We start from the raw sequence: 18,953 nt of genomic DNA, 5'->3' as shown, positions 1-18,953 counted from the left end.
ATTGGAGCTCCAATTGCTTCCCTGTCTGACAGGGGCCGAATAATCTTCTTGTGACTGCCAAATGGATGATAATGGCCAATGCATTTGAAAAGCTCATTAATAAAATTCCCTTCTCTGTCCATTTTTATAACACAACCTCTTTTCTCCTTGTTTCCTCTTTCCACTTCTGCAAGTTGTTTCCCTCTCCCTCCCACTGCAGAATTATTTTGCATGTTGGTATCGCTGCACTATTCACATTGGTCTCTCTGTTTTGGCCTTTAAGCATGATCACCAGAAGCTACTGACACCTTGCTCTGTCTATAGTACTGTCTGAAATTGCCTAGCAAGGCCCCTGGTATTTTGTTCACACCAGCTTCTAAAACTACCGCTTCCTTCTTTCATTGGCCTTGCCTGCCAACCGTGATTTTTTTTTCAAGTGTACTTTTAGCTGTTTTGTTTTCTAGGAAAGTTTGGGCCCAATCCCACAACCCTTGCTTGTATCCTAACTCAAAAACAAGAAGAGGAACCATTGGTGTAAGGATTACTCTAAGCCACTACAATGTAAGAGCAGATTTCTATTTTAGGCGCTTAAAACAGTGTCTCATGTCTGCTGAGCCATAGCAGATGGTGGGGCCTTGCAGGTCAGTTACCTATTGCAGGGAAAATCAGTGACCCAGAGCCTGGGTATAGCAGAACCTCAGAGTTACGAACACCAGAGTTACAAACTGATCAGTCAACCGCATCCCTCATTTGGAACCAGAAGTAAGCAGACAGCAGAACGCAACCCACAAAAAAAGCAAATACTGTGCGGTACAGTACTGTGTTAAACGTAAACTACTGAAAAAAGGGAAAGTTTTAAAAAATTTGACAAGGTAAGTAAACTGTTTCTGTGCTTGTTTCATTCAAATTAAGATGTTAAAAGCAGCATTTTTCGTCTGCGTAGTAACGTTTCAAAGCTGTATGAAGACAATGTTCAGTTGTAAACTTTTGAAAGAACCACCATAACGTTCTGTTCAGAGGTACGAACATTTCAGAGTTACGAACAACCTCCATTCCTGAGGTGTTCGTAACGCTGAGGTTCTACTGTATTTTCTTAGTGTAACTGTAACCCACATGCCAAAAAGGGAGATATCTCTTCTTGAGAGGAGAAGCGGGGGAGGAATGAGTTGTATCTGGCTCAGTGTAGCTAGGCAGATCAATGCACAATTAGCATCCACACCTAGAAGTTTCTGGAATCGGGTGTGGTAGTTTTGGGCATGATCAATAGGCTCCCTGTAGCTGGACTAATAGACTCCATTGAGGTCAATTAGTCAGAGTAGCTGCTCAGCCACAGGAACAGAAACTAAGCAGGCTGTTTCCCCCTAACTCTGAAGCATTTTGCAGAATGATAGTGATGTTAACTTTCTCGCAGAGAAGCCCTGGCAGGGTTAGTTATGGAAAGCGGAGATTGGGAGGAAAAATTATTTTTCATTTTAATTGTATAGCTTGAATGTTTGATTTCAGCCAAACTCTTTAAAATTGTCTCAGCCAGTATGGTTTACCAACTCTTTTTTTATTTAAATGTGATGATGGGAAAAGAGTTGTCTATATTTTGCTATTCTCGGTTGTTATTTTTCTTGTAACAGATTTTTCATTTATCCACTTAATACTGATTGGTTGGTTGGTTAATTAACTTAGCTGACTAGCTAATGGAGTGATTCCACAGTGCAGTGGAGGAGGAGAAAGTCTTCCTGGGTTCCAGCTGGAGACAGGAGGGAAGAGGTTGTTGCAGTGCTTTTGACTCAGCAGACCATATCAAGTTGATGAACAAAGACTCCAGGGAACACGGCCTAAGCTTCTGGAGTGCCGAGTTACTTCTAACTGTTTCTGTAGGACTGACCTGTTTAGATCAAACTGAATTTACTATATGCAGATTAATAAGCAGCCTTGCTCTGTATTAGAATTTAAGCTATTACTGTTTCTTTATGTTTATAAAGTTGGTATTTAAGAATTAAGTTTATTCCTCGTGTTCTTTTTGGACTTGATTGTGGGGAGGCTGACCCTGTGCAATTCTTGCTGAAAATCCCCGGTGACTGAATTCTGGGTTTCTATGTGCTTTTCTGTAGCAATTGTGTTGAAGCCAATGTTTTCCCCAGGAATTTAAATTGTTTTCCCCTCCCCCCGAATTTACGGGGGAGGGGAGATGAAGGGTGAGACAGTGAGAGTGAAGGTAGGTTCAATTTACAAGCATTTAACTCTAAGATGTGGGTTGTCACAGATGCAGCCAATGTGTCTTCTACAACCTGAACATCTAGAAATGCATCTGCTGGCTTACCACTGACATCAAGATAACGTGGACAATGACTTACTACTTTAAGCCTATTTGCATTGGTGCATTCATCAGCCAGGTATGCAAATTTTTTGAATGTGGTGAAAGAGTTCTTCGCTTTTTCAACTGCTGAGTCTTTCACTGTTGTACCACATGCTTCTAACCAGTCAGCTGAGTTTCTTGCAGAAAGATAGTGAGCATTTGCATCCAACTTCCAGATTAACAAGTGACAATGCACTTAACATTGGCCTCCAGTTTGTAGTGTGTGGTATCTCTTGCTTAAATAGAAAGTATGATGCACCAGCCATGTTTGTTCAAATAAACTGTGTTGTGTATCCAGCATTCTTAACAGCCTCGTTAAGTACTACTAAAATTGGTTTAGACAGTGATTGGCTTATAAGGCTTTCTTAGGGGCTTGGTGTTTTTCAGCCTTTTCATGTAGTTTGTCAGCACTGGCTTTGCTGATCGGTCTGGCAAAATTGTTTGATATTTTTTGTTTTAGAAATCTATAACTGTTGTGTGTTTTGGCATAATTTGCATTATCCTTATGTTAAATTTGCATTTAATTTATTCATATGTTTTATATGTAGCAGATCAAAGTGAAAATGAAAAGACAAAAACAAATGCAACCATTTTTCCACTCTAAGGCCTCAAAAACCAACCAAGCTGAAGAACACACTAAGAATGAAGAATATACCAACATGACATCTGAAGGTTCACACAGTATATTAACATCTGAACAGCCTGAAGCACAAATACGGCTACCTACTTAAACAGTGTCTCCAAAACCTAAAGGCAGTTCCCAATGTTTGTTGAAGTTTTCCATTTACTGAAGTTACAAAAGATGGCTACTGATGCACCTCTTGCAAAAATCTTCCAAAGAAGGAAAGCTTCTCAATGCTGCAACTGGTAAAGATGTGGACAAACTGGAGAAAGTCCTGAGAAGAGCACCCAAAATGATTAAAGGTTTGGAAAACATGACCTATGAGGAAGATTGAAAAAACTGGGTTTGTTTAATCTGGAAAAGAGAAGACTGAGGGGGGACATAACAGTTTTCAAGCACATAAAATGTTGTTACAAGGAGGAGGGAGAAAAATTGTTGTTCTTAACCTTTGAGGATAGGACAAGAAGCAATGGGCTTAAATTGCAGCAAGGGACGTTTAGATTGGACATTAGGAAAAACTTTGTAACTTTCAGGATGGTTAAGCACAGGAATAAATTGCCTAGGGAGGTTGTGGAATCTCCATCACTGGAGATTTTTAAGAGCAGGTTAGACAAACACCTGTCAGGGATGGTCTAGATAATACTTAGTCCTGCCATGAGTGCAGGGGACTGGACTAGAAGACCTCTCGAGGTCCCTTCCAGTCCTACGATTTATACATTAATGCTCCATTTGTCCCTTGGTCTGCACATTTCTTTGTATGACTTCTGGACAGATTTTATTTGCCAATTGTGTTTAGTCCCTTATGGTGGGCCTGGGAATGTTAGGCCCAGGATTTGATTGAGGAATGTACTCATGATTGAGCCTTTGGGGCATTTCCAGACAATTAATACATATGAATAACATGGATATGGTGTAATACACCATATCCATATTATGTATGTGTACATATGACACCACCTTATATTCAAGCATAACAATTTTTTAAATTTATTGTAGTCTGGCTCTTTTACTTTGGTGCCACAGAGCGCAACACATTCCTATTAGGGTAATTACAGTTACCACCTGCATTATTATTAGTAGCAGGTTGAGTGTTTTGAATTACTGGGATAGGCATTATTACAGTGTGTTTCACAGTGCTATGTATATGAGAAGTAAAAGAAATATGGAGTAGTGACATTACAAATGAGGCCTTTATACATAAATGTCTTGTCTTTAATTACTACACAGTACTGTCCTATCATATTCTAGGTCAGTGGTTTTCAAAGTTCGGGTCGCGACCCAGTACTGGGTCGCAGAATGCAAGGCACTGGGTCGCCTTGCTCAGCATCCAGGGACCCTGGTGGCCGGCCAGTAAAAACTAGTAGTCCCTACCTGTTCTGACACCACACTGCGTCCTGGAAGCAGCCAGCAGCAGGTCCGGCTCGAAGGCAGGGGGGCCACGGGGCTCTGGGCGCTACCCCGCCCCGAGCACTGGCTCTGCACTCCCATTGGCTGGGCTGGGGGGCAGTGCCTGCGGGCAAGAGCCGAATGGAGCCAGTTGTGCACCTCCACCTAGGAGCCAGACCTGCTGGCCGCTTCTGGGGCACAGGACAGGTGGGAACCCCCCCTCTGCACTGTGACTGTGCCGCTGACTGGGAGCCACTGCAGGTAAGCCTGCGCCCCAACCCTGTGCCCCAATGCCCTGCCCCAGCCCTGAGCCTCCCCAACCCATAGCCCCCTCCTTCACTCCAATCCCCTCATCCCCCAGCCCCACCCCGCAGCCCTCACCCCAACTCTCTGCCCCAGCCCTGAGCCCCCTTCCACACCCAAGCCCCTCATCCCCAGCTCAGATGGGTTGCAAGCATCAACAATTTTCTTCAAGTGAGTCGCCAGAAAAAAAGTTATAGGTTACCCGTACTGCTGGTTGTTACCCTTTGGTAAGCTTCACAGGACAGTGAAGCTTCCCTGTTCCATTGGTTGCATTGCTCTGTGATACACCGGTGGCGGATGTAGATCCTGTTGTTGCATATGGATGCTGTCTTCCAGATGACCTACTGAATGGATAGTAATCAATATTCCTGTATCAGGATTTAGTGTTGGTACCCAGAGACTGAACAAGATTGTTTTAATAACATGTGCCTCACTTAGGATGAAGTGTCACTCACCCCAGATTGTGACTGGTACTACCAGGGAATTTGTTTACCCAATTTGTAGTTACCGTGTAACTTAATTTAATTTGTTTTTTCCTTGCCTTCATGTTGTTCACTGCTATTTGTGTGTTGTTTTTTACCTGTGTGTTTAAACAGTTATGCACATGGTAAACATTGTACAGCTATAATACAACAGTACAGCAAAAATACAGTAATGATACAGTTACTTTTACACAGTAGCTAAATTCAAATTAAATGACAGTTTAACCCTGGTTCAGCTGGTGGTTTTTAGCTGATTTGTTAACTTAATTGTGTATATATGGTAGACTGAGGTGTAGTTGACCAGTCTCTTATTTATAAAGCCCTTCATTTTTCTTTTTTTGGGGGGGGGGGGGTGTGTGTGTGTTTTTAACTGTATACGATATTTTTTGGTGTTTTTGTGGTGTGATATTTTCTGGTGGTTTTGGTTTGTGGGATGCAACCTTAAACATCTTCAATTAGTTAATTTTTTTTTTATTGTTTTACATTTCTTCTTGTTTTTAGTAACCCACATTTAACACACATATTAACTTAGTTTGTTTACAATATGATGGGGACCAAGTTTTTTATGACACAAGCTATATAGGTTTCAGAGTAGCAGCTGTGTTAGTCTGTATTCGCAAAAAGAAAAGGAGTACTTGTGGCACCTTAGAGACTAACAAATTCATCTGAGCATAAGCTTTCGTGAGCAACAGCTCACTTCATCGGATGCATAATATTTTATACTAAATGTAATGGTTAATTGCTTAAATAGATGCTCACAATCTTCTGTGAGAAGGTGGATAGCTTTCCCCTGCAGAGCACTCTGTTTTAGCAAAAGAGTTAATAACAGAATTTTTATCAAGCTTTTTAGAGTTAATTTGCTTGTGATACCAATTTAACTGTTTAGAAGCACAAATGTTAACAACCACTGCTTTCCTTTAACATACCATAAAAGAAAAGTGTATAAAATTAAACCAAAATAAATTTTAAATGCAAGTCTGAGCAAACACTTTGAGGGTATTAAATTTTCATGACACTTTTCTGTGTTTGTGAGACAAAGGTGGAAACCTCTTGAAAAGGTGGAAGCCTGTTGAAATTGTTTCATTAGCTTTATGCATAAATTACTGTTCTTAAACATTTTTGCTATAACATTTTTATAACTATATTTAAAAGTGCAAACAAGTTTATAAAAACCCAAACAAGAAATTGACATTTTGTTAATATTACCTTTACCTTAATGTTGAGATTTTCCCTCCTTTTTTTCCCCCCTTTAAATAAAAAATAAAACTAAAACAAAACTGATTAATAAAAGAGAATTATTTTTGTTTTCAGTTGCATTAATGGTTGAGGCAGAAATATATGTACATATATTAATAACTGAGACCTTTTTGAATTTTGAAAAAAATGGTATTAATAATATTATGATGGTTATACCCTAACCATAATATCAAAATACTGTGGTACCACTTACATTTTTAAAAAAATGTATAAAATTGACTTTTATTGCAACAAAATAAATATGATAAACAGTCATGTGAGACTCACAACATGCAACGCAGGACAACATACATGACATACAGGACAAACATACAATTAAAAACAAATGGCGCCAGAATTCTATTTATAACTGTATAAAAAAATAAGGCAAACAAATATTTTTAAAAAGGGTTAAACATTTAAATTATTTTATTTAAAACTTTTACTAAAAATTGATAATGTATATTATTTGCCAAATGTTTTGTATTAATTTAGTAACAAGGCATTTTTTATTATTAAACTTCATTTTAAAACTATATGTAAAAATGATAATTTTGTTGTTTTTTAAACGGAGGACAGCTCGCTTACTTACCAGATTAGCGGTCGTGGTTCACCAATGCGGTTAGATGTCTGGCTGCGTGTATGTGTTTTCTCTCTATGTGCTGTCCCAGCCCTGCGCAGACAGCTGGCATGGCAGACTTCGAGAGCGAACTGCCCAATGACAATAAAATCTGTTAACGTACGAAGGCACCCAGCCAGGTTTATTGTCAACAAAACATGGTACTAGTATGTAGGGTGACCAGAGGTCCCGATTTTATAGGCACAGTCCTGATTTTTGGGTCTTTTTTTCTTATATAGGCTTCTATTACACCCCCCCACCGGCCCGATTTTTCACACTTGCTGTCTGGTCACCCTACTAGTATCCTGCAGACTTTACCAGACAACTAATACATGTATGCCCGTAACAATGGACCAGCTCAGTGAATGACAGGACTTTCTGTTCCTCCCTAGGCTAAACAAAGACACTCCCTCTAAAATACATCTTTATACACAAATACAAAAAAGTTACGTATTGCTCCTCTGATGTAGTTAGTTGACACCCTCTGATGTTACCACCCATCACCTTGTACATCTCTATCCATCGCAGTGTCATCCTGACCTTATCTTTATGAGGAGTCAGTGTGTTCCTGTTATATTTGAGGAACGTGTTTGTACCATTCTTGGTATGGGGACTGGTGTGTTCTGGTACCACCCTTGTGGAATGTGTGTGTGTGTGTGTGTGTTTTGTGCCTAGCACTTCTTAGGATTGCGCGTTTCTGCAGTATCAGCCCTGTTCTTGCCAGCTTCTGTGAGCAGGGCCTGCCTCTAGCTCACAGCCTGATTTTGCTTTATATCAGCAAAGTTTAGATTGCTACTTTAGCCCAGGCCTCATACCAGGCTTCCAGTACAAGGGCTTATGTCTCAGGCGCTTTTCCAGTAGAGACCTCGCTAGATCATTAGTGCAGTTCCCTGCACTGAGGCAGCGCTAAATATTATCCAGACCATCCCCTGAGGGGTGGTTGTCTAATCTGGTCTTAAAAACTTCCAGTGACAGATTCAACAGCCTCCCTAGGTAACTTGTTCCAGTATGTACCCATCCTGACTCTAGTTAGGGCCTATTGGAGTGGTAGTGCTCGGCACAGTTAGAGTACACCTCTTCGGGGAAGGTAAAGGCAGGAGACCTGGAGTGTAATCCCATGATTCTCCCGCTCTTACACAGGTACTGTAGCCCAGGGCCCAGTCTATGAGGGGTGGCTGAGATTCCGTGGCCTGCGTTGAGCAGGAGGTCAGACTAGATGATCATAATGGTCCCTTCTGACCTTAAAAATCTATGATTCTATGATCATCCATACTCGCCCAGCAGATCCTACTGGGTTCAGTTTTTCCCTTTGGGCGCTTGTGACCAGTGTTCCCGCTAATTTTTCCCACCCAATTGTAGAATGAATTTTGTTATGTGCGCCGATATGGAGGTGATGTGTGACATATCACCTTCATATTAGTGCACATAACAAAATTTCATGTGATGGGGGTGGGGCTGAGGGGTTCAGAGTGTGGGAAGGGGCTGAGGGCTGGGGCAGAGTGTTGGGGTGCGGGGGTGTGAACACCATCTGGGGGTGTGGGCTCTGTGGTGGGGCCACGGATGAGGGGTTCAGGGCTGGGGCAGAGGGTTGGGTGCAGGGGTGTGACGACTCCGGTTGGGGGTGCGGGCTCTGGGTTGGGGCCAGGGATAAGGGGTTTGGGATGCAGGAGGGGGCTCCAGGGCTATGGCAGGGAGAGAGGACTCCCCCCAGCCCTCTCGCCTCACCGCATCACCTGAGCTGGTGGGGGAGAGGTGCCTCTCCCTGCTGTGGCAGCTCCGGGGCTGGGGCCGCAGGATCGGCGCCTCTCCCCCGGCCTCCACAGGTCCAGCTGGGGCTGGGTTTTGGGACAGGTGCCCCGCAACAGGGCCGGGCTGCCCCAGTTGCTTCTAGGTCCAGGCCGCGCTGCGCTGCGCTGCCCCAGCTGCAGCCGGGTCCTGGCCAGGCTGCACTGGCCTGGCCTGGCCTGATCTGGGCTGCGCCAGCCGGGGTAGAGGCGCCCCAGCTGCGGCAGGTCTGGGCTGCAGCATGGTTGGGGGCGGAGGGCCGCCCCGGCTGTGGCGGGGGGCCAGGCTAGGTTGGGGCCAAGGGAGGGGTGCCCCTTCCCCGGCCCTGGCAGGTCCCTGGGTGGGTTCCCTAAGCACCTGTATGGTGTTAAATAGGCTGCTGCGTGACCGCGGCTTACAGGGAACTTAGCTTGTGACCTCTGGATTACAGTGACCCAAAACTGCCTTCTTAGACAAAAGTATTATTTGTTTAACCACAGGAACAAAGCACAGCATGGGGGGGGGGGGGAATTTAACACAAAAGGTCTACCTGTAGGTCAGTTTTACCTAGATGATTGTCAGGTAGGCAGGTCTCTCCCAACAACTGCCCACTCCCTCAAGAGTGTCACTTGTATTCCCCCAAAAGTCCTTTGTCTCAATTTCCCAGCTGTTTTGTTTCTCCCGTGTTTAACAGTTGGGAAACCTGCCCTCTTGCCCCCGCCCCCTCCCTGCCCACACACACTTGACAATCTCATCCAGTGAGCTCAGCAGCTGATCAGAGGTAAACGACACAAGAGCCACTTGTTCGGAGTTCTCTTAAGTGTCTGAAGCCATTGTACCCTGTCCTGCCTACATGCAGTCACTCGCTTCTAGAATTAACCCTATCTTTTCATACAGGCAGCCTCCTTCCGAACTATATTATTAATAAAATGATTACTAAGCAGCCCCATGTTCTTCACAGTGGTCTTTTCCTTTCCAGTGCGAATGAAAGATAAGAGGCCAATATGGGTCCACCAGGAGCTCTTTAGTGACATGAAAAATCAAAAACGAATCCTACAAAAAGTGGAAACATGGATAAAGTGTTGAGGAGGAGCACAGAAGAATAGCAAAAGCATGTCTGAACACAGTGAGAGAGGCCAAGGCACAAAATGAGTTACACCTAGCAAGGGACATAAAGGGAATATGAAGAAGTTCTTTATATATGTTAGGAGCAAGAGAAAGACGAAGGAAACTGTAGGTCCTCTTCTTAGCTGGGACGGAGAACTAATAACTGACGACATCAAGAAAGCGGAGGTGTCTAATGCCTATTTTGCTTCAGTCTTCTCTAACAAGGTTAATGGTGACCATATAATTAACACAATTAATGTTAACAACAAGGAGGAAGGAGTGCAAGCCAAAATAAGGAATAAGCTGGCTGGGCCTGATGAAATTCATCCTAGGGTACTTAAGGAACTAGCCCTGAGTATTCTCTGAACCATTAGCAATTACCTTTGAGAAGTCCTAGAGAATGGGTGAGGATCCAGAAGATTAGAGAAGGGCAAACACAGAGGAAGGAGGAACAAAGAGGATCTGGGAAATTATAGACCAATCACTCTTCCTTGGACACGTGGAAGGATACTAGAACAAATTATTAAACAATCAATTCGTAAGCAACCTGGAGGATAATAGGGTCGTAAGGAATAGCTAACATGGATTTGTCGAGGGGAAAAAAAAAATCATGGCAAACCAACCTGATTTCCTTCTCTGACAGGATTAATGGCAATGGGTGGAGGGGAAGTGGTAGGGATGATGTATCTTGACATTAGTAAGGCTTTTGATACATTCCCACATGACGTTCTCATAAGCAAACTAGGGAAATGTGGTCTAGATGGATTACTGTAAAGTGAGTGCACAATCTCCCCCCCAGTTTCATACAGGAGGTCTGCTCGCAGCGCAAATCCTAGCCCCAGGAGGAGCTCTTAACTGCAGTACAGCCTGAGTGTGGAATGTAAATTCTGCAGAGGAGAGGTGCTGCTCCCAGCGTGTGCCCCTGGGGCAGGGAGCCAGTATTTTGTTAATAAACAGAGGCAGGGTAATTAAGATAAGAAAGGGCTGGTAATTAAATTAAGGATCTGGAAGTCTTTCAATGAGCCTGTAGAACAGGAATGCCTCTGTGGGCAGAGGCATTGAAGAGAACACAGGCGACTCAGAAGAAATACAGCCAAGATTACACTCAGAAAAGAGGGAGATAGATGTGAGGGGGATAGGTGAAAAGAAGGGGTCAAAACCAAGGGAAGGGATAGCAGTGATATAGAGAAGTCCCCAGTCTTACCTGTAGTAGTTATATGGCCCTGTCGCGAAGCAAGTACACCCCATCCCCCTTTCGGGGTGGAGCAAGGGCGTCACAGCCCCACATTTAAGTCTGCCTGCCTGCCCTTAGCCTCAGGGTAGTATGGCCAAATAGCCAGAGTCAATACAGTCGCCCTTGATGTCAGGGCGGTGCGGCCCAATGGCCAGTCAATACAGTTGCCCTTGATGTCAGCGCGGTGCGGCACAGTGGCCAGAGTAATGCAATTGCCCTCCTTAGCAGGATTATGTGGCCTAATGGTCAGAGTCATGGGGGTGGCACCGGGGTTAATGGGACCCAGGCCCTCCCTCTCCACCAGGTCCCAGCCCAGGGCCCTGGTCTTGGCACATGTGCATGCTACTGAATCCGTGGGGATTCAGCCAAAACACACCGACTCAAAACCCGGTTCACTAACCAGTCCACTGCCTAGTTTCCCTGGCCTTCTTTCTACTGTATCTCCTGATGCTGTGGCCTGCACATCTTCACGGTCTCCGGGTTCCTCTGGCTGCACTACCCGCAGCGACTACAGCCTCCACGGGCCGTCCACAGGTATCCGGGTGTCTGCCTGGATCTCAGCATCTCCAGCTCCCACTGTCTGGGGCTTTGGCTGCTCCCACGTTGGAGTCAGCAGCATGTATCCTACTTCCTCTCTGGCAGTCAGCCTAGAATGAGCTGGGCTGCTCCCTTTTATACTGAGCCAGCATTTGGTGCATGCCCAATAGGTGTGGGGTTTACCCCTTCTTGTCCAGTGTAGGGCTTGTACACCCTGTCACAGGTTCCATCACTATACAGTAACTCCTCACTTAAAGTCGTCCTGGTTAATGTTGTTTCGTTGTTACGTTGCTGATCCATTAGAGAACGTGCTCATTTAAAGTTGCGCAAGGCTCCCTTATAAGGTCGTTTGGCAGCTGCCTGCTTTGTCCACTGCTTGCAGGAAGAGCAGCCTGTTGGAGTGAGCTGGTGGGGGCTCAGAACCAGGGTGGACCGGCGGCCCCCCTGTCAACTCCTCTAAGTTCCCTGTGTGGCAGCCGCCCAGCAGGCTACCAATTGCTGGCAGTTCAGCTGTCCCTCCCCCCACTGCCCTGTGCTGCTTCTGCCCTCTGCCTTGGAGCTGCTCCCAGGAGCCTCCTGCTTGCTGTGCGGGGGGCAGGGGGAAAGAGGGGGGCTAATGTCAGGATGTGCCCCTCCCCCCCTGCTCCTGCCCCCTTCTCCTTTACCCCATCTCCTCACAGCCTCTCTGTGAGGTAGAGCAGTGCAGTTATCTGCATTGTACAGATGGGGCACTGAGGCACAGAGAGACTAAAGGCCAGATTTTCAAAGATATTTAGGCACCTAGTGGGATTTTCGAAAGCACTTAGAAAGTTAGGTGCTTTGTAAACCCCACTAGATGCCGAGCTGCATCTTGGAGCGCCTAAACAACTTTGAAACTCTGTTCCTAAGGCCATACAGGAAGTCCATGGGGGAAGTAGGAAAATGAACCCAGGTCTCTCAGAGCTAGCTCCTTATCCACTGGACCAGCCTTTCTCTCTGCTGCATGGTACAAACAAAGAGGATCTGGGAAATTGTAGACCAATCACCCTTCCTTGGACATGTCGAAAGATACTTCAACAAATTATTAAACAATCAATTCGTAAGCAACCTGGAGGATACGATGGGAGCAAAACCAAGAATGCCAATTAGCTGAGACTCCAGCAAACAATCCCAGGCGATTGGGAAGGATGTCATAGTTGACAGCAGCATGAAAAGCAACACAGACGTCAGGAAGGATGAAGAAAAAGAGAGAACAAGAGTCAGATGAGAGGAGATCACTTAACCTCCAAGGGATGGCAGATTCTGCCCAATCTTGGTTGTAGAGCAATGGCTGCTCTGTGCAATTTTACATTTGAACTGAAAAACATTTTGTCATTTTTTGTTCTGAGTTTGAGAAAAGGAAGGAATGAGAAAGTGTTGTATGAGTATCAGATGTGTTTATGCCTCAAATTTGTAGAGTTTCAGCTGTATCCAGGCCAATTCCAGAACAAAGAACAGAAACTGCATCCACAGAGTCCATAAAGTCGGTTATTGTCATGATTTGTATTATTCACTGGGCACCATCGGTGTGCGCAGCACTATTCAGAATATGCCAGAAAATGTAGCCCCTGAGCCAATGCATATAAAATGTGTAGCCCTGGATAAGATGGCTCAGATATTTAAGTATAAAATCTATAGTTATTAAGCACATGTTAAGATCTATGAGTGGAGGCACTGATGGCAACAGAAGTTTTACCTGATTACAGACTGGAAGATTTAACCATTCAACTTCTTTTTCCAGAGGAAAAGCTGCCCAGAGCTCCTGTACCTGTTTATTTTCCTTTCCTGCCTGCAGTGGCCCTGATATACCTCAGAACACTTAATTTTTTTTCCTCAATTTTAAAATGTGGAATTTTCTTGGTCTCATGATTTTGTAATGAGTCTCATGATAATGTTTTCCTGAAAGCTCCAGCTCCTGGAGTCAAGTGGATATGTGATGATTTCAGCCTTCATTCTTAAAGAAAAAGTAAGTTTCTAGCCCTCATGGTTGTGAAGAAAGTTTCAAAGTGTGACCCCAGTGCACCCTAAAGGCTCAAAAAGCAGAAGGCAAATAAAAAGAACCCCAAATTCTGAAGCTCTTAGAGGAGAGGAAAGTGACCAGGAACAGTCAGCATGGATTCACCAAGGGCAAGTCATGCCTGACTAATCTAATTGCCTTCTATGACGAGATAACTGGCTCTGTGGATGAGGGGAAAGCAGTGGACATGTTGTTCCTTGACTTTAGCAAAGCTTTTGACACGGTCTCCCACAGTATTCTTGCCAGCAAGTTAAAGAAGTATGGGCTGGATGAATGGACTATAAGGTGGATAGAAAGCTGGCTAGATTGTCGGGCTCAACAGGTAGCGATCAATGGCTCCATGTCTAGTTGGCGGCCGGTATCAAGTGGAGTGCCCCAAGGGTCGGTCCTGGGGTCGGTTTTGTTCAATATCTTCATACATGATCTGGAGGATGGTGTGGATTGCACCCTCAGCAAATTTGCAGATGACATTAAACTGGGTGGAGAGGTAGATACGCTGGAGGGTAGGGATAGGATACAGAGGGACCTAGACAAATTGGAGGATTGGGCCAAAAGAAATCTGATGAGGTTCAACAAGGACAAGTGCAGAGTCCTGCACTTTGGATGGAAGAATCCAACGCACCACTACAGACTAGGGACCGAATGGCTCGGCAGCAGTTCTGCAGAAAAGGACCTAGGGGTTACAGTGGACGAGAAGCTGGATATGAGTCAACAGTGTGCCCTTGTTGCCAAGAAGGCCAATGGCATTTTGGGATGTATAAGTAGGGGCATTGCCAGCAGATCGAGGGACATGATCGTTCCCCTCTATTCAACACTGGTGAGGCCTCATCTGGAGTACTGTGTCCAGTTTTGGGCCCCACACTACAAGAAGGATGTGGAAAAATTGGAAAGCATCCAGCGGAGGGCAACAAAAATTATTAGGGGACTGGAACACATGAGGTATGAGGAGAGGCTGAGGGAACTGGGGATGTTTAGTCTACGGAAGAGAAGAATGAGGGGGGATTCGATAGCTGCTTTCAACTACCTGAAAGGGGGTTCCAAAGAGGACGGCTCTAGACTGTTCTCAGTGGTAGCAGATGACAGAACAAGGAGTAATGGTCTCAAGTTGCAGTGGGGGAGATTTAGGTTGGATATTAGGAAAAACTTTTTCACTAGGAGGGTGGTGAAACACTGGAATGCGTTACCTAGGGAGGTGGTGGAATCTCCTTCCTTAGAAGTTTTTAAGGTCAGGCTTGACAAAGCCCTGGCTGGGATGATTTAATTGGGGATCGGTCCTGCTTTGAGCAGGGGGTTGGACTAGATGACCTCCTGAGGTCCCTTCCAACCCTGATATTCTATGATCTATTATTTTTACATAATCTCACGATTTTTAAGCCGATGTCATGATTTTTGGTGAGCCTGATTTGGCAATACTGTGAAAGTGACTTGAAAGTGTCAGTTTTACTCCTGTTTAAAGTCAGTTTCTAGTCTATTATTTGTAGTATGGTAACATCCCTAGAGCCCCAGGCAGGTGCAGTATAAACTCACGGGGCCTTGCCTGAGTAGGATGTTTTCAAAAGTTAAGTGATCTATTCCAAGCTTGGCGAACTGCAAAAAGTAAGTAGCCTACATGATAGAAAGTAATCTAGATTTTCTACAATTCTTTCAACTGTATTCAAGAATTAGTAACAAAATAAGAATATACATTAAACCTAAGCAGTGTCCTTTAAGTGACTTATCACAAGATATCAGAACATGTTAGTATTAGAGCTGAGTGGGTCTAATAATTTCTTTTTTTATATAGGAATTAGATACAGTGCTCCTGTCAGCTAATTTCTAAGTTATTATCTTCACAAAAAAAAAAAAAAAAAAGAGAGAGAGAGAGCGTTTTCAGGTGCCTAAGTAGCCCCTGGAATCATGGTTAAAGTTGCCCCCCCCCAATCGGAAATGGCACCCCTGTTCACAACTTATTGCAAGACTGTACTCAAAGAGTAGTTAGCAGCAGTTTGCTGTCAAATTTTGAGTGTGTATCTAGTGGGGTCCCACAGGTGTGAGTCCTGGGTCTGGTACTATTAAATATTTCTTTCAATGATTTGGATAATGGAGAGTATGCTTATAAAATCTGCATATGAGACCACGGTGGGAGGGGTTGCAAGCACTCTGGAGAACAGAAGTAGAATTCAAAATGACCTTGACAAATTGGAGAATTGGTCTGATGAAATTCAATAAAGACAAGTGCAAAGTACTTCACTTAGGAAGGAAAAAAAATCAAACGCACAACTACAAAATGGGGAAGAACTGGCTAGGCGGCAGTACTGCTGAAAAGGATCTGGAGTTATGGTGAATCACAAATTGAATATGAGTCAACAGCATGATGCTGCTCAGAAAAAGGCTCATATAATTCTGGGATGTATTAACAAGTGTGTCATGTAAGATATGGGAGGTAATTGTCCCGCTCTGCTTAGCACTGGTGAGGCCTCAGCTACAGTACTGTGTCAAAGAAAGGAAAGACATGGATAAATTAAAGAGTCTAGATGTGAGCAACAAAAATAATGAAAGGTTTGGAAAACCTGACATATCAGGAAAGATTTTAAAAAATGGGCTTGCATAGTCGTGAGAAAAGGAGACTGAGTCTCCTTACATGTGAAGGGCTGCTATAAAGAGGACTAGGATCAACTGTTCTCCAGGTCCACTAAAGTTAGGAAAAGAAGGAATGGGCTTAATCTGCAGCAAAGGAGATTTAGGCTAGTTATTCGAAAAAAAATGTCTAACTCTCAGGGTAGTTAAACTCTGGACTAGGATTCCAACGGAGGTTGTGGTATCCCTGTCACTGGAGGTTTTTAAAAGCAGTCTGGAAAAACACCTGTCAGGGATGGTCTAGATTTACTTGGTCCTGCAACAGCACAGGGGTCCGCACTTGATGACTTCTCAAGGTCCTTTCCAGCCCTACATTTCTATGATTCGATGACATGCCCCTTAGAGACTAAGGGTCTGGCCCACGGAGGACAGTTTTGAACAGGATCCTGAAATGAACAGGAAGCCAGGTGAACAGAGGATGGAAGCGATGGGGTGGCTCTTCTTTCAGAAGGCGGGCAGCAGCTTGGTGCCTGGGCTTGAGTGTGGAAGGCTGGGAATTTTGAGGATGGTAGAGAGAGTATTTGAAGTCGTCCAGGTGAGATGATTTGCATGGGGATTTCAGCAGAAGGGGAATCCAAGGGGTGGCTTGTGGAGGCAACATTTCAGAAATGAAAACAAGCAGATTTGCAAATATGGAAGAAGGAGAGTTCAGGATCAGAGATAGTGGACCCAAATGGGAGGTCTTGAAACAAGTGTGAACATGGTATTACCAGGCAGCCACTTCTCTGGTTAAAATAATCAGTTGGTAGGTAGAATGTACAGACAGGGCAAGCTAATGGTGATGGCAGGTATTACTTTTATTATTAATAATTATTTGTACTGTGGTAGGGCCTGGGTGCCCCAGTCATGAACCAGGATCCCCCTGTGCTGGGCACAGCTCAAAACCACAGAACAAAGATGGTCCCTGCCCCAACGAGTTTATAGTCTAAGTACAAGACGAGAGACAACAGGGAGCAGAAGGAAACAATGAGACAGTACAGGCTGGCATGACAGGTGGCCTTAGTGTACCAGATACCTAGGTACTGCATACACCCTAACACAGAGCAGTGCATTTGTATGGGGGGCTGCTGTATGAGTTGTGCACCTTTCACCACAGTCAGGGAAGCAAACACACACCTGCACACTCCATACACAATGCAGCCATCACGCTCCTGTGAGAAGGGCCAGGGAATCTTGAATTTTCTCTAGTGATTATGGCCCTTGGTTTACTTACCTGACGTACTTTACCTGGAAGATGGCCCCTCTTGCTGTATAGCGACACCTTGCATCAGGGCTCCGTACTGATTGAGAGAGAAGAGCACCACCTAATGAATCTCCACTACCATTTCTTGCAGCATGTCCTTCTCACAAGTTCAACAGCAGAACGACAGAAATGGCCCCAAACATACTCCAGTAACACTTTGGAAAATGATTTGGAGCAATCGTGCTAGAATTAGTGTAATAACTTGTAATCACAGCCCCATAGCACTGTCCTGGAGCATTGGGCCAGAACAGGACACCAGGAAAGGATGCTGTTTTGCTGTATATCCCCTCCCCAAAGAAGGGCATGATGAAAGAGAACAGCGCTGACATGCATGGTCTTAGCAATAGCAGCATGCAGGACTGCAAGCACGCTGCAAGGCCAGCACCCTGCAGGATTTTGCCATAAAGCAGCAATGGCTCGGTCAGCATGTTGGCATTGCAGAGTGGTGCACCAGTCCATAGGTGCTGACTTATTTTTCCCCAGGGGTACTCCACCCTGCTTGGCCTGAGGCCCCGCCCCTTCCCTAAGGCCCCACCCTCACCCCGCCTCGCCCCCTCCTGTGCGGCCCTGCCCCCACTCTGCCTCTTCTCGCTCCTGCTCTGCCCCCTCCCTCAAGGCTCCTGCTGCTCTTTGCCCCCCCCCCCCCAGCGCCTCCCCCAGACACCCAACAGCTGTGGCTGATGGGTGCTGAGCACCCACTATATTTTTTCCGTGGGTACTTGAGCCCTGGAGCACCCACAGAGTCGGTGCCTATGCACCAGTCCCTGCTCCAAAGCCATGTTCTCTGGAGCTTCTAACAACCACCCTAAACTCACTGCAGTGCAAGCACATTGGGCTGTGCTATGAATCTGCTAGGCCTCATGTTGCCTTGAATAGACCTGTGAGGTCTCATTCTCACAGGTAGCTCGTCAACACATGAAATACATGGACACGGACAACAGTCCATGTATCCCAGATCATACTGTACAATCCTTCGGCTAGTGGCTCAGTTAGACCCTGACAGTTCATATCGAGGGTTCAAACATCACAAGCTGGGGTGCCCACACAAAGACAAACAGCACCAGGCTGCTGATCCAAGACAGACACTCACAATCCCAGCAAAATCCTAGCACTGACAGCAGCTAATTTTCAGCAGCGGTCTCACTCACAGGGCCAGTGTGTTCTGAGCCAGCCTGACACAAGTACTCCTTTTCTTTTTACGAATACAGACTAACACGGCTGTTACTCTGAAACCTGTGTGTATATAATGTCTTCTGCAGTTTCCACGATATGCTATGCATCCGATGAAGTGAGCTGTAGCTCACGAAAGCTCATGCTCAAATAAACTGGTTAGTCTCTAAGGTGCCACAAGTACTCCTTTTCTTTTTACCTCTGTCACAGTTGCACATGCGAACAAACAAGGTTACTCAAAATAGGGCCTAAGTGGAATTTAACTGGTGT

General features: G+C 45.0%; 1 long non-coding RNA gene across 1 annotated transcript; it reads right to left on the bottom strand.

Annotated features, from left to right (window-relative positions):
* Window positions 1-4,806: 4,806 nt before the first annotated feature.
* Window positions 4,807-17,550, bottom strand: LOC114019849. The gene is made up of 3 exons (XR_006285670.1): window positions 17,484-17,550; window positions 6,951-7,069; window positions 4,807-4,984 (listed from the first exon to the last, which is right to left on the bottom strand). It is a non-coding gene; the product is annotated as an uncharacterized LOC114019849 (long non-coding RNA).
* Window positions 17,551-18,953: the final 1,403 nt, after the last annotated feature.

The sequence above is a fragment of the Chelonia mydas genome, chromosome 1 (genome assembly GCF_015237465.2).
Source record: "Chelonia mydas isolate rCheMyd1 chromosome 1, rCheMyd1.pri.v2, whole genome shotgun sequence".
Classification (NCBI taxonomy): domain Eukaryota; kingdom Metazoa; phylum Chordata; order Testudines; family Cheloniidae; genus Chelonia; species Chelonia mydas.
This window is presented reverse-complemented; position numbering and strand designations above follow the sequence as displayed.